This window comes from Prionailurus bengalensis, chromosome B3 (genome assembly GCF_016509475.1).
Source record: "Prionailurus bengalensis isolate Pbe53 chromosome B3, Fcat_Pben_1.1_paternal_pri, whole genome shotgun sequence".
Taxonomy (NCBI): Eukaryota; Metazoa; Chordata; class Mammalia; order Carnivora; family Felidae; genus Prionailurus; species Prionailurus bengalensis.
In genome coordinates this window covers 22,383,514-22,399,407 of record NC_057355.1, presented here as the reverse complement: position 1 = coordinate 22,399,407, position 15,894 = coordinate 22,383,514, and the positions used below count along the sequence as shown (strand labels likewise).

General features: G+C 44.3%; 1 protein-coding gene across 1 annotated transcript in view; it reads left to right on the top strand.

Moving 5' to 3' along the window:
* OTUD7A (OTU deubiquitinase 7A) overlaps window positions 1-15,894 on the top strand; it is a 372,333-nt gene that overhangs the window by 13,861 nt on the left and 342,578 nt on the right. The window lies entirely within an intron of this gene.

Genomic DNA, 15,894 nt, shown 5'->3' with positions numbered 1-15,894 from the left:
TGTTAAACAAACACAGTATACCCCTTCATTAACAGAGACAAGACACTTTATTTCAGAGGTTTTATTTTATTCTATCATTGACCTTTTTCTGTTAATAATTCAAAAATGTTAATTATATAAGTACTATTTATTCTGTGTCCTGTCATCTCTTTAATTAACTTGATATTTCATATCCTTTCCCATTTCATTTGCTTGTCTCTTTGGTTGATTGTTTTCATTCTTTTATTCAATTGGTTCTAGTGTGGTGTGCATCCATACCCCATTTATCTTATTTTTTATTTCTCCATTTTTCCCCCAAGCTCTCCTTCTCTTTCTGTCCTTGATTTTTAAAATCTTTTAGGAGAGTGTGGTAGGTAGGATAATGGTTCATCAAAGATGTTGATATTCTCCTGATCCCCAGAATTTGCGAATGTGTCACTTTACAAAGAAGAGGAGACTTGGAATTGAGAAAAAAGAGGGGTGCCTGGTGGCTCAGTCAGTTATGTGTCCAACTTCAGCTCAGGTCATAATCTCGTGGTTCATGAGTTCTAACCCTGCATCAGGCTCTGCACTGGCCGTGTGGAGCCTGCTTGGGATTCTGTCTCCCTCTTTCTCTCTCTCTCTCTCTCTCTCTCTCTCTCTGCCCCTTCCCCACTTGTGTGCTCTCTCTTTCAGTTGCTCTCTCTCTCTCTCTCAACATAAAAATTAAAACAAAATCTTAAAAAAGTAAGGAATTTGGACAAAAGAAAGGTATGGAATTAATGTTGCTAATCAGACTTTATCCTGGATTACTGGGAGGGCCCAGTGTAATTTGGAAGGGCCTTTGAATGTGGACAAAGGAGAGCCAGAGAGGTATCATTGTGAGAAAGACTTGTCCTGATGTTGTTTTAGGCAAGGGGTGGCCTCTAGATGCTGAAAAAGGCAAGGAAAAAAGTTATTCCTGTGGTAGGCACAATAGGGACTCCCCCCACAAAGATGTTCACGTGCTAGTCCCCAGAACTTGTGAATATGTTGTTTCATGTGGCAGAAGGGACCTTGCCAGTATGATTAAGTCTTGAGATGGGGATTTTATGCTGAATTATCCAGGTGGGCCTGCTGTAATTTCAAGAAAGGAAGGGGGGTGGTCAGAGTCAGAGAGGAGATGTAAGGATGGCAACAGAGGTTGGATGATGCAGTTCCTGGAAGGGGACCACAGGCCAAAGAATAGTGGTGGTCTCTCGAAACTTGAAAATACAGGGAGCAGATTCTCCCCTAGAGCCTCCTGAAGGCAGCTTTGCAATACCTTGATTTTAGCCCAGTGAGACCCATTTCAGACTTCTGATCTCTAGTACTGTAGGACATTTCTGTTGTTTTAAGCCACCATGTTTGTAGTGATTTTCTGATAGCAGTAATAGGAAACTAACAGAGACTAAGGGGGATATTTTGCTGAAAAGACTCTTCACCTATTTCCTTATGAATATTTCCTCACCCATCCTCATCTGCTCATTCTTCTCTCCCTCCTTTTCCATCCACGTTTCTATGCCCGATTCCTGTACTGGTTACTTTGTGATTTTAGTCATTTTTTTTTAATATGGTGGGTTATTTGTTGAAGAATGGAGGTGGGGGTAATGCTGGGGCAGGTGTACATTCAATCCAAGTTTGTGGCCTGGAATACACTTTCTCCAGATGTATTTTCTTTGCCCAGTAGGGTTGTGTTCCCTAGATTTTCATGGTTAAGTCGGGTGTGGCTCCAAGCAGACCTTTTGTGTTCCTGTCTCATATCTGCTGCCTTCTTTTCTTTCTGTATGAAGCCAGATTCACAGGTGGAGGTTTACTCAGTGTCTCTGTTCCCATGTCCGTAAGATCTTTCATGACTAGCCACATCAATGCCGACCACTTCTCCCAGAGGAGTCTGACTCCCCCCCCCCCCGCCCAGGGGTCAGCAGGTAGGCACTGGCTTGCTGTGTCCATTCCTGACCACATGGGTTCTGGAACACTTGGTGGTTTGCGCTTTGTTCTTGTGTCTGTCTCTGATTCACTGAGGGTAGAATATGTTTCTCTTTATAGTTCTTACTCTGTCTTTCCATTGTTTTGGGGGCTTTCAAAGAAAGTATGGATAAGTAAACCCTTCAGGAGAAGCTTCTGTCTCATCACACCATGGTTGTGTGGATGCTGAGGGATTTTGCTTATAATTTTTGGGAACTCCTTATGCTTTAAGCAAGCGAAACAGGTCAGTTTTTCACAGGGGCTGAACATTGTTTAGTGTTTGCAATTTGGGAGCTCCTTTTCTAAGAAGAGGTTTTATTTTACTCCAGAACACTTTTGCACAAAAGCTTTACTGTTAGAGAAGCTATCATATTAGACATTTAGCATCCCCAAGGCCCTCCCCTGCACAGCAGCCTGGAGGAAGGAGACAGACAGGTACTGCACTAGACATCTGGCCTAGGCCTCCTCCACTTGTGTGACCTGATCCCACACTTGCTGTGTCTCAATGGACTTGGGGTGACCAACCACCTGTATCTTGGAAATCTGATGGCCTTTTGGACATAAATCAATAAAGGCTTGAATGAATACTTCCTGTGTTAATCACTAATGAATATTAAAGAAATGCTGTAATCCATAGCAGGAAGAGCAAGTGTCACTGACTGCCATGTGCTTTATTGACGTTATTTGGTTTACATTTCACAACCACTCTGGGAGGCAGATGTCCCTGTTCGGGTGAGCCAAGTTAAAGGGGCACACAGTTTGCTAGTTGTCTACCTCATGAAGCAGAAACTGTCTTTACAAGCACCCAAATTAGTTCTTCACACCCAGGAGGTGTGCCCTAGCTTTGTTGGGTTGAGTTGAAGCTTATGAACATTTTGCATTCTCTTACAAACTCTTAGTGCATGCAAATCTATTGATTTAAAGTACATTTTGGAATAGCTTACTTGCAGTACTTGAGGATATATTTGCTTGTTATAAACATTACGTTTTGTTACATGTTAACAACCCTCAGTTTTGCACTTTCTCCATCTTGCTAAACTTAAAATCATGAAGTCCTAAATCCTAAGGAATATGAGTTGGTGAGGACTTCGCCCCAGTCAGGCCCACTGCAGGCTGTTCTCTAGGGCACATCCTTCAGCCTGTTGTACCTGGGGCACCTGCCAGCCACGTGGTGTAGAAGGAATAGAGCTCACACATCATTGTCTACACTTGCTTGGAGGGGGGGCATCCACCATGCACAAAAAGACAGTAAGCTGAGACCGAATACTTTTTTTTTTCTCTTTATCCATCTGCCTACTGTTTTATAGAGTACACAGGTGTTGTCAGTCATGGCGATGAGTAACCAGTGGTCCACGGCTTCAGAGAAGCCATCAGGGTTGAGTTCCACAGCCCTGTAGACAGGAAGTCAGTGGCACCCAAGAATCAGTTGAAATGATCAATACCATCACTGTGCTGTTGCAAACACGGAGAAAGAGCAAAATATACCTGGTGTGTGGGAAGGACTACACCCTGGGGTCACTTATACAACCAGAATGAGCAAGATCTTGGTGAATGTAGCCTTCTGGAAGCTTCCTCGGATACCTGGGAAGATAAGAGAATGAGATGTCCATCTAGTGGTTTCTGGGGGCCTCCCCCCATAGATGACTCATGGCTGGCATCAATTCTAGGACATTATTAGCCACTAGCTCTTCAAAGATTGCCTGTTACCACTACCCTCCTTTCTTTTCTTTTCCAGTTACTCATTTATCAGTCCTTTTTGTTCCACTCTTATTTTTTCGACCTTCTCTCCCATTATCTTTCTTCTAGTGTTCTATACTTCATTCTGTATAGTCTGTTCAGCCTTGCCTTCCACTTTGTGAATCTGCCCTTTGTCTAGTGTATGTCAACTCACTATAAAACCCAGCTGCTTGGCTTTTTATTTCTGTGACTATATTACTCATTTCCATGAATTCCCTTCATTTCCTACATCCTTAGTCTTTTAAAAAGTGTCATACTGTTTACATAGAGTTTTGATCACTTAAAAAAAATGCTTGAATCCATCTCTTGAAACAGTATGTTATAGTTTGTGAGTAATAATCTGTTACCTGAACATCTTGGTGATGGTGGGCTTCGTGGGGGTGGAGGGCCTGGTCCTGCTGTTCTCTGGGTCTGCCGCCCCTGTTTGAGGGGAGTTGTTTCATGTTGTGTTTTCTCAGGCTCTAGGTGGCTATCTGAGCTGAGGACCATCTGAGCCTGTACCCTTTATCTGTAGTCATGCAGTCTTCAGTGAGGGCTGTGGAAGTGCTTTGCATGAGACAGGGATGTCCTCAGTGTGGGGGTCAGGACAGAGCTAGCCACAAGGCACAGACACCATGGGTGTGTTGAATAGGTGTCTTACCCTGAAGTTGGGAACAGCTTGGAAAGTAGAGCCACCAAAGGACAAGGCAGTGACCAGTCTGTTTGTGTGCCAAGGCTTAGGAATTCCCAGTGAGCGGTTTCTTGACTGAGTGCTCAGTCGTAGATGGAGCAGTATTGGGTGCATTGGGGAACCCTGTCAGCTGCTCAGAGGCACAGTACTGACTGACCCTTTGCAACTGACTGTGTTGTATTTTCTGGAAGTTTGTTTGTTTGCTTCTTTTTTTCCCTATAAACAAGATTGAAAATGCAAAGCTTGGGTGTAGAAGACCACACAGTACTTCAGGAGGTGAGTGTTGGGTCAGTGCAGAGAAAGGAGGAAGGCAATGCATACATTGATGGCTGGAATATTCTCAAACCTGTTGGGCAGATGATATGCAACTGAGGTTCTTTACCAAACTCCATTGGAAAAGACTTTTTTTAAAAGCACAGGGGGTGCCTGGGTGGCGCAGTCGGTTAAGCGTCCGACTTCAGCCAGGTCACGATCTCGCGGCCCGTGAGTTCGAGCCCCGCGTCACGCTCTGGGCTGATGGCTCAGAGCCTGGAGCCTGTTTCCGATTCTGTGTCTCCCTCTCTCTCTGCCCCTCCCCCGTTCATGCTCTGTCTCTCTCTGTCCCAAAAATAAATAAACGTTGAAAAAAAAAATTAAAAATAAAATAAAAGCACAGAACATTTTTAGAGTGTTGCCTACAATTGGGAAACTATTACTTGAAGTTCAAGGTTAGACACTGCACCCATACAGACTGTTCTACCTTATCAGCCATTATCCCAGCTACACCACAGCACATGACTGCCTTGCCCCCATCTTGGCTGCTAGCTTCCCTGCCCCTTTCTGGATACCTCATAGAGACTGCCCTTCAAGCATTCCAACCTCTCTCATGACACATTTTATGGTTTCCCTTCTTCAAGCCTTTCTCTGCTTGCCCCTCAGTCACTGTACCATTAAACTATGCCCTCCCATCAAAGAGTGTGTGCTTTCCTGGGAACCCTGTAGTTAGAGTCCTACCTCCCAAAGATCTGCAGGTGTTTTTCATGGTCATGGCATAGGAAAAATTCTTTCGATCTCCAAAAGAAGATAATTACCTGTGTTTTACTCCTTTGTACCATTAATACCCCCAAAAAGTCTTGCAGTAACCTCACCTACCCACCAAGGAAAAGACCATGCACCCAGTAAATTTGGAGTCTGAGGTCACTTTACTTCCTGGGAGTATAGAACCTGTTACCAAATTACTATGACCTGGAGTCTTCACAGTTAGCCTCCTTCTCCTGGTAATCATAGCAACAATGAGTGGGGACACCATTAGTTGTACTTAGCACTGAACAGCACTCATCTTGCTGTTCGACGTGTTACTGCACCCCTTTGTGCATTTCTGTCTGTACTCACATCAGTCAAGCGTTCGCCGTGGTCCTGCTCTACATGCTGTTCTTCTGCATCCTGGGAATGAGGTGGAATTGTCCCAGGGGCACACAGTACCAGTTGCCCGTATTTACTCCTGGGAGGATGTTTGAAGTGGTCATGAGTTTATGTTAAATGTCCCCAAGTATCCCCCTGTGACATCTTGAACTTTGTCTGCAGTCATATCAAACCATGACGTTCAGCACTCATACCATGCAGACTGATCCAGCCAGCAGATGACAGACATGGCCGACCCATTGGGCATCTTGCTTTCTCATCTCTCGGCATTTTATTCACTCTGTCTCTACATTTAATCTTGGCTGAATTGTGCTGCCCTTGGCTTTGTGTTATCTCAGTTCAAAAGACGTTTTGTCTCAAACTTTCTTCTTTGCAAAAGTAGAAAATACTCTTTGGAAAAATACCCATTGGAAAAAAGGTAATCTTGTGTGCAAAGAATATTTCATCTGGTTTTGTTTTCCTCTTTACCTGGTGTTACTTCTTGAGCCTTTTCCACAGTATTAAATATTCCTCTTAAACTGAGGTTTCTGTGGCCACATGGCACACATCAACTGAATGTGCTGCGGTTGGTGAACTGATTATAGATCGAGGGCTCCCTGAGGGCTGGGCACCGTGGCTTTTCTGTGGACCTGTTCCAGGGCAAGCAGGTGAATAGTTCCAGCACAGCATGGCAGATCACCAAAACTCAGAGAGCTGCACTTCTTGCCCATTTTTGTTCCTGAGTGCCATTGCCAGCGCTTTCCCTTTATTCCTATTCTGTTGGTTTCCAGTGAGCCCCCTTTGCAATTTTGCCCTGGTCTGTGTCATACTTTCTCATCCCAGCTTTCTTAGTGGAAGTGTACTCAAGCACGTTATGATTCCACATCCTTTCTTCAAACCTCCACCAAAGAAAAATAAAAGACAGTCTGGGCCCCAGGTATACCAGTGACTGCTTTTGGCCTAATAGAAATTTTTCAGCCAACCAGGAAGGAGTTGTGTGGATCCAGTTCCTAAGATCAGGATTCCTAGTGGATCAGAGCCAGTCAGAGGCAGAGAGAGGAGCAAGTAGAAGCAGGAGGAAACAGCCCCAGGAACAGCTGAATACCAGGAGTTCTGCACTCTGTGGACCATGGTTCTGAGAATGCATCTGATGCAACCCCAGGTCTGTGGGCCCACTTGTGATCTGCCATTCCCAGAACAATGTCTCCTCTTCTTCCTCCTCCCCATCCTGCTGCTGCTTCTCCCCTGTGGAGTCTACTGAGCTTCTATTGCTACACTCAGAACACTTGCCTCTCTAGGCCTACGTAGGCCTTTCCTCATCTGTGTGTAGGGCCAGCTTAGAACATGGGGTTTTGGGGGCACCTGGGTGGCTCAGTTAAACATCTGGCTTCAGCTCATGTCATGATCTCATAGTCCATGAGTTTGAATCCCATGTTGGGCTTCATGCTGACAGCTCAGAGCCTGGAACCTGCTTCAGATTCTGTATCTCCCTCTTTCTCTGCCCCTCCCCTGCTCATACTCTGTTTGTGTCTCTCTCTGTCTCTGTCTCTCTCAAAAGTAAATAAACATTAAAAAAATAGAACGTAGGATCCCACAAGGTCTTGGAGGGTGTGGGAAGAGCAGGAAGGGATGCAGTATCTCGAGAGGCTCTAGGAGGGGCCTGGTAGGGAGAATACTGGGTGGTCAAGGATGTCCCAGGCTGGCCCCATCTTGGGCCTTTCACCAGCTGGGCTACCTGCCTGTGCTCACTGAGTTCTTAGGATCTATAAAGAGGGGCCTATTTTGAGAAGGATTCTTCTGCCCCAGGCTGGCTCCTCTGTCCCCAATGGGACACATCACGCAGAGCCAGAATGCAGCCAGCTTCATGGGGACAGAGGAGCAAGAAGGCTGCCCCTTCCAGCATTGCCAGCTGGTTACCATGGGTACTTGTATCCCTTCACCTGTTGGAAAGATTTGGACAGAGCAAGGGTAGGACAACCAGAGGCTCAGCAGCCTCTTTAACTTCACTTCTCCTCGAGATAGAGAAGTCTAGGGCATGGAACAAGGTGTGTGCAGATGTCAGGAAAATGTACAGGTGTATGCAGTCCAACCCCAGTGAGGGAATGGCCAGTACCGTATGAGATGAGGAAGGCGATGTGTTAAAGAATTCTGCTTTTACATAAGAGACTCTTAAAAACTGAGAACAAACTGAGGGTTGATGGGGGGTGGGAGGGAGGGGAGGGTAGGCGATGGGTATTGAAGAGGGCATCTTTTGGGATGAGCACTGGGTGTTGTATGGAAACCAATTTGACAATAAATTTTATATATTAAAAAAAAGAATTCTGCTTTTAAAAATTACTATTTTTTTTAAGTTTATTTATTTTGAGGGAGACAGAGACCACACAGGCAGGGAAGAGGCAGAGAAAGGAGAAGAAAGGATCCCAAGGAGGTTCCGTGCTGTCAGAACAGACCCTTGAACTCATGAAACTGAGAGATCACGACCTGAGTCAAAACCAAGAGTCAGATGCTTAACTGATTGAGCCGCCCAGCCACCCCAAAATTACTGTTATTTTGTTTTATTTTATTTTTTAATATAATTTATTGTCAAATTGGCTAACATACAGTGTGTAAAGTGTGCTCTTGGTGTTGGAGGTAGATTCCCGTGGTTCATCACTTATATACAACACCCAGTGCTCATCCTAACAAGTGCCCTCCTCAATGCCCATGACCCATTTTCCCCTCTCCCCCACCACCCCCATAAACCCTCAGTTTGTTCTCTGTATTTAAGAGTATCTTATGGTTTGCCTCCCTCTCTCCTTCTCCCTCTTTTTTCCCCCCTTCCCCTCTTCCATGGTCTTCTGTTAAGTTTCTCAAGATCCACATATGAGTGAAAACATATGGTATCTGTCTTTCTCTGCCTGGATTATTTCCCTTAGTATAATACCCTCCAGTTCCATCCACATTGCTGCAAATGGCCAGATTGCATTCTTTCTCATTGCCAAGTAGTATTCCATTGTAAATATAAACCACATCTTCTTTATCCATTCATCAGTTGATGGACATTTAGGCTCTTTCCATAATTTGGCTATTGTTGAAAGCGCTGCTGTAAACATTGGGGTACATGTGCCCCTATGCACCAGCACTCCTGTATCCTTTGGATAAATTCCCACTAGTGCTATTGCTGGGACCTAGGGTAGTTCTGTTTTTAATTTTTTGAGGAGCCTCCACACTGTTTTCCAGAGCGGCTGCACCAGTTTACATTCCCACCAAGTACAAGAGGGTTCCTGTTTCTCCTCATCCTCACCAGCATCTGTTGTTTCTTGAGTAGTTAATTTTAGCCACTCTGACCAATGTAAGGTAATATCTCAATGTGGTTTTGATTTGTATTTCCCTGATAATGAGTGACGTTAAGCATCTTTTCACGTGTCTGTTGGCCATCAGGATGTCTTCTTTGGAAAAGTGTCTATTCATGTCTTCTGCCCATTTTGTCACTGGATTATTTATTTTTTGGGTGTTGAGTTTGATAAGATCTTTATAGATTTTGGATACTAACCCTTTATCTTATATGTCATTTGCAAATATCTTTTCCCATTCCGTTGGTTGCCTTTGAGTTTTGTTGATTGTTTCCTTTGCAGTGCAGAAGGTTTTTATCTTGATGAGGTCCCAGTAGTTCATTTTTGCTTTTAATTCCCTTGCGTTTGGAGCAAGAAATTGCTTCAGCTGAGGTAAAAGAGGTTGTTTCCTGATTTCTCCTCTAGGGTTTTGATGGTCTCCTGTCTCACATTTAGGTCTTTCATCCATTTTGAGTTTATGTTTGTGTGTGGTGTAAGAAAGTGGTCTAGTTTCATTCTTCTGCATGTTGCTGTCCAGTTCTCCCAGCACTTTTTGTTAAAGAGACTTTTTTCTATTGGATGCTCTTTCCTGCTTTGTCAAAGATTAGATGGCCATACATTTGTGGGTCCAATTCTGAGTTCTCTGTCTATTCCATTGGTCTATGTGTCTGTTTTTGTCCCAATACTATACTGTCTTGATGATTATAGCTTTGTAGTAGAGGCTAAAGCTAGGGATTGTGATGTCTTCTGCTTTGGTTTTCTTTTTAAATATTACTTTGGCTATTCAGGGTCTTTTGTGGTTCCATACAAATTTTAGGATTGTTTGTTCTCACTTTGAGAAGAATGCCGGTGCTATTTCGATTGGGATTGCATTGAATGTGTAGATTGCTTTGGATAGTATTGACATTTTAACAATATTTGTTCTTCCAATCCGTGAGCATGGAATATTTTATCCATTTCTTTGTGCCTTATAAATGGGATCAGTTTGTTGATTTCTCTTTCTGTTGCTTCATTATTGGGGTATAGAAATCCAACCAATTTCTGTACATTCATTTTGTACCCTGTGACTTTGCTGAATTCATGTATCAGTTCTAGCAGCCTTTTGGTGGAATTTGGGTTTTCCATGTAGAGTATCATGCCGTCTGTGAAAAGTGAAAGTTTGATGACTTCTTTGTCAGTTTTCATGCTGTTTATTTCATTTTGTTGTCTTATTGCTGATGCTAGGACTTCCAACACTATGTTAAACGACAGTGGTAAGAATTACTGTTATTTTAAAGTAAGCAGTAAGATGGGAACGGGAAGGCGTTTGGATGGCAAGAAACCAACTTATTTATAGGAAAGTTGTAGAAGGCATTTGAAATGATGAGTGACTAAGGGTCATAATAATCCTCCCTGATTTTCAAATTCACCACCAAAGTGAATATGTCATTGCAACTTTGGGTAGGCTTCACAGGGAGGATGAATAAACTCTGGTTTGAAAGCTCTGGTATATGACTCCACTCACCCCAGGCCATGGCGCTTCTGTCCCAAGGGCAGTCCTCACAGAGTCTGCATGCATTGGCTGGGAGATACCCTGCCGTTGAAAGGACTGTTTTGGTGCAGAGCTCAAGCCCATCCCACATGGGATGGAGGGGCATTGCCAGGCCTCATACTGTATGTGACAGGCTAGCCCTGCCTGTCCTTAAACTATTTGGTTTGAGTCATAGAACAGAAAAAAATATATATGTAAGTAAACAGGCCAAAAAGAGTAAGTGACCCAGTTAGGGTTTGTGCATTGTCACCAAGCTCAGCAAGGGCTCATCTGAGATGCTGCCACAGATGTTTGCAGAAAACATGGGCATTGCCTGCTGTAATCCTGTTAAGTGGAAATGGTACAGACTTTCATTTTGAAGTTGTAAGTTTTTAAAGAACTGAAAACATAGCACAGGTGGAAAAAAAATCACTGTCGGGACATGTTTTAAAGAGACCATGTTAATGAAGCCTTGATTGGAGTTTTTATTTTTGACAAAATATTTAAAACAGTTTTGTCACACGTGAGATGAAAGATTCCTGAGAGCATGGGTGACAGTTTTGTTTCTGGGTGTTCAAGGTACTTTTTGAGGATGTTGTCCTCCTCGGCCATCAGGAGGGTTGGTCCTGGGGGGCAGTGTTGCAGTGGCCAGGCCTGGTTGGCTTCCCTCTTGTTCCTTTTGTGGAGTGGGGTTTGCGTAGTGGTGCTGTGAGGTGGGACATGTGGACCCAGGGCTCATGCTCAGCAGTGTCTCACCCTAACCCTCAGCCCTTGCCTTCGGGGTATCCAAAGCATTGATTACCATGCATGTCACATTAGCATTTGGGATCTTCGGGGGCAAGCAACAAATGTAAAACCATCTTTCAGAATGCAGTGAGTTTGGGATTTTCTTCTGTTATGCTCTTGCTTAAGTCATGAAAGACATGCTTTAAATAGGGAAGCAGCAATGTCATTTACAGATACTTTCCTAGCACTAAGTAGGTCAGAGTTTTGTCACGGTTTTGACGAGATCACAGGTGAGTCACCATAAATTTGGAGAGAGTCACGAATCTTGTCAGAATTCAGAGTGCATTTGCAATCCAGTTAAATGGCATACCTTAATTCCTGGCCTGCAGGACATCCTCTTACCCTGCCCCTCCCCCCTCACACAGCCTGTGCTGAAACCAGCCATCAGAGGGCCAGGTGCCTGCTGGGCCCCCCGAGGGACTCGCCCTCACAGCTGGCTGAGGAAAATCTGTCCTCTTGCTGACTTGACTGGTAGGAAAAACCAAGTCCTGGGATTGGCATGAGAGAACCATTTCCTCTCCCTGGCTTACATCTTTTTATAGAAGCATGACCTCACACAGAAAAAAAGGTGCACATCGTAAGTGTACAGCTTGATAAATGTTCGCAAACTAAACACACCCTTGTAATCCATACGCAGGTCAAGATGCAGAACACGCCAGCACCCCAGGAGCCCACCCGGAGGAAGCACTATTATCACTTCTCACACCCTAGGTTGGTGTGGCCTGTTGATGCTTTACATGCATGCATCACACAGATGCATGCATCTCTGGCTTCTTTCACCTCCCATTATGTTGACAGAGTCTATCCAGGTGTTTGTGTGTGTTTGTAGCTCATTAAGTCTCAGTGTGTACGATATTAACTCTTTAAACAATATATATAATAGATAGATATAGATATAGATATAGATATAGATATAGATATAGACATATATTACTGTTTTTATTTATTTTTGAGGGAGAGAGAGACAGCACGATGAGCAGGGGAGGAGGGACAGAGAGAGAGGGAGACACAGCATCTGAAGCAGGCTCCAGGCTCTGAGCTGTCAGCACAGAGCCCAATGCTGGGCTTGACTTCACGAGAACCGTGAGATCATGACCTGACCCAAAGTCGGAGGCTTAACCGACTGAGCCACCCAGGCACCCTGGATATTCACTCTTGGTGGGCATTTGGGTAGTTTCCAGTTTGGACTCTTCTAAGCACTGTGGCTTTGGTCACTCTAGAACATGTCTTTTGCTGAACATTTGGATGCATTCCTGTTGGGTGCATACCTAGGAGTAGAATTGCTGGGTCATAGGGATCCTTAGCTTCTATGTATGAGAGACTTGAGCTTTTCAAAAAATACAACACTTTCCAGTCAGGGAGAAGCCAGAGTGAGGTTTTTCAGGTAGGGTAAATAAAGTTACAATGGCAATAGAGTGTATTTTGGGTTGATATTGGGTCAAACAAAAATCTAAAGTCACTTTAATAAACATTCTTAGAAATCTGAGAGAAGATAACTGGTTTTTGTAGAGGCAAATTCTGCATTTAAATGAGGAATTTTTATTCCCGTGTCAGCTTGTGCAACTTGGTTAAGTTTTTCTCTGGGTGCTTAAATTATATCATCCACCAACAGAGCATGTCCTAGCCCTGATGAACTTACTCTGTATGGGAGTAAGGAATGGATCATGTAGACAGGCAGAGGCAGAGCAGACCACCAAACTGTCACTGTCTGTTTGTCGCATATGCTCCTGAGGCTACATCTTGTGTTAAGATATGGTTCAGAAAGGCCCTCAGATGCCAAGGAAACCTTCTATGCACATGAGTCACATTTCCATGGCACTTCATGATTTAAGCCAGGCTTCCAACAGCATCACCTCTCAGACCTTTTGAAGTGGGGGAAGGGAGATGCAGGGACAGTGTTACCCTCTTATCACAGATGATGAAACTGAAGGTCAAGTTAAGTACCTTGCCCTGGGGAGAGGGGGGAGGTGTCTCAACATGACTAAGAAAAGGAGTCCTGCTCATGTGTTTTGGCCACAAACCCCATGACATTCTCCCACCCCACAGCCCCCTTCTCTGTTTATGAAGCAGATAAATTAAAGGTGGTGCTTTATTTTATAGCGACTCTTAATACATTTACCTGAGTGACCAGCCCCTTTGGGCTTGGTGGAGGTCTGCCTTCCCAGCCTCTGTCTTGCACCGATGATGCTGAATGCTCTTCAGCAGCAGGGCATGACTGCCTGGCAGATGTCCTGTCAGCATGAAACAACACAAGCCTGTTACTTTGGGTATCCTTTTGATGTGCTAATTCGTATGGATTCTAAAAAGTCATTTGGGGAAATTTGGGTAATGGGATGTAGCCAATCAGGTCACGTGGAATCTACATCTTCAGAAGAACATTTTGGCAGTAGTATAGATTTTAATGTTTCCTTTTCATGTGTGGTATTTTCTGAAACCTGAGAATTAACTTGAAAAATGTTTTTTTCCAAAACTACTGATAACTATTAAAGGGGGAAAAAAATAGACCGGAAACTCATCTGGTTAACTTCAAGGGATGTCTATCATTAAAGGAAGTTTGATAACCTCCAAAGGTTTGATGTTATCTTTGATAGTTCTAATAGAAAACAGACTGCTATTGTCTGGAGAGTAAGCTTTGAGCTTTCGTTGTATAACATCCTGTAAAATTATTACAGAACCTGTTGCCTGTATCTTGAAATTGTTAATGGGGAATACTGGCCAAAATAGGTAAAATTTATTAGCAAAAGATATTTTATTTTGTGTAAATAGTTTAGTTCACATCTGACCAAATTAAAGAACTTAAAACAACAATAACAACAACAAAAACCCTAAGTTTATTTATTTTTTTAAAAAATTTAATGTTTGTCTTTGAAGGAGAGAGAAAGACAGAGTGTGAGCTGGAGAGGGACAGAGAGAGAGAGGGAGACACAGAATCTGAAATGGGCTCCAAGCTCTGAGCTGTCAGCACAGAGCCCAACTTGGGGCTCGAACTCACAAACCCTGAGATCATGACCTGAGCGGAAGTCAGATGCTTAACAACTGAGCCACTCAGGCCGCCCCCCCACCTCCAAGTTTATTTTTTTAAGTAAGACAACTTTTTAACTGTGCCATTTATATTTTGCATCTGTGTCAGTGACCCCTTACAGCATTGCCCCAGAAAGTGATTATGATTTTTTAGAGTTGTTTAAGAATCCCAGCCTTGATGTGAGGGTTTTATCTCCCAAATCAGCCCCATGTGTTTTTTGTCCTAGGGATAGATGCTGTTGTTTGTACCTAAGAGTCCTGCAGTGGAGACACCCCCACAGAGCTTGTCTGCATCTCCTCACGTGTCAGTGCCTCTGTCCAGTGACGAGACAGATGCTGCATGTTAGCAACTGGGCTACCAAAGCACAGGGTGGAGCTTCTTCCTTGGACTTTAGGTCCAACCATACGCTGAATTTCAGATTTCTCTGCTGTAAAAGTTGTAAAACACAGTCATGGTGATGGTAAGTTCCTCTCAATCATCGCCATCTGTGAGGAGGGGTCTGGCCGTGCACTGTGCCCCCCCGCCCTGCCATCACCCATGTTCCTGCACCTGTGCTGAGTGGGTGCCAGTGCAAGCAAGATGTACTAGGTGTGTCTTCAGAAGCCTTTGTCTGGCTCCACTGTATCAGAGTCTCAAATTAGGATCTATTCCCTCTAGAATTCAGGTTAAAATCACTTTGAGGCCTCATTCTGCTGGTCACCATAAGTTCATTCTTTCATTTGGTCCAAGAATCCACATTTGTGCTTGAAGTCCTGCCAATATGCAAGTGGAAGAAGAGGAGGAACATGAACAAGATGGTCCTGCTCCCCACAGTGGCCATCTCCTAGTGGCTTTATTGCTATGTAGTGTTGACATCCAGTTGCTAAGGCCAGTGCCCACCCACTGTGAGAAGCAGCATAGTCACTGAGGCCCCTGGCTGCCCCTGGTCCAGGAGGAGGAGGTGGAGGGGATGCCCTTTGCCCCCAGTGTTGTTCTTAAAGGTGGGCTCCAAGCCACAGCTGTCCCTGTGGGAGTGCCATGGAGCCAAGGGCTGGGAGAGCAGCCCACTGACATCGGAGAACTCCTGCCCCAGTCCAGCTGTCTGGTTGAGTCACCCCAATCCATCACATCTGTTCTGATGTTTCAGGATCTCAAACAATAAGGCCTGGATCATGGTCAGATGTGCATTTGGCGAATGTCCCTCTGGCTGTTCAGTGGATTATAAGGGGGGGGCATAGAGGTCAGTTAAGAGTAGTGGGTGCTCCACTGGATGCTTGTGTGGCTCAGTCCATTAAGCTTTCAACTCTTGATTTTGGGTCAGGTAATGATTTTGCAGTTTGTGAGTTCGAGCTCACAAATCCCTCGTGTGGATTGGGATTCTCTCTCTTCTTCTCTTTCTCTGCCCCTCCCCAGCTTGTGTGCATGCTCTCTCTCTCTCTCTCTCTCTCTCTCTCTCTCTCTCAAAATAAATAAATCAGCATTAAAAAAGAAGAGTAGTGGGGCTCCAGATCACTGAAGAGGAGAGGTTACTCCAGCTCACTGAGAAGGCACGGTC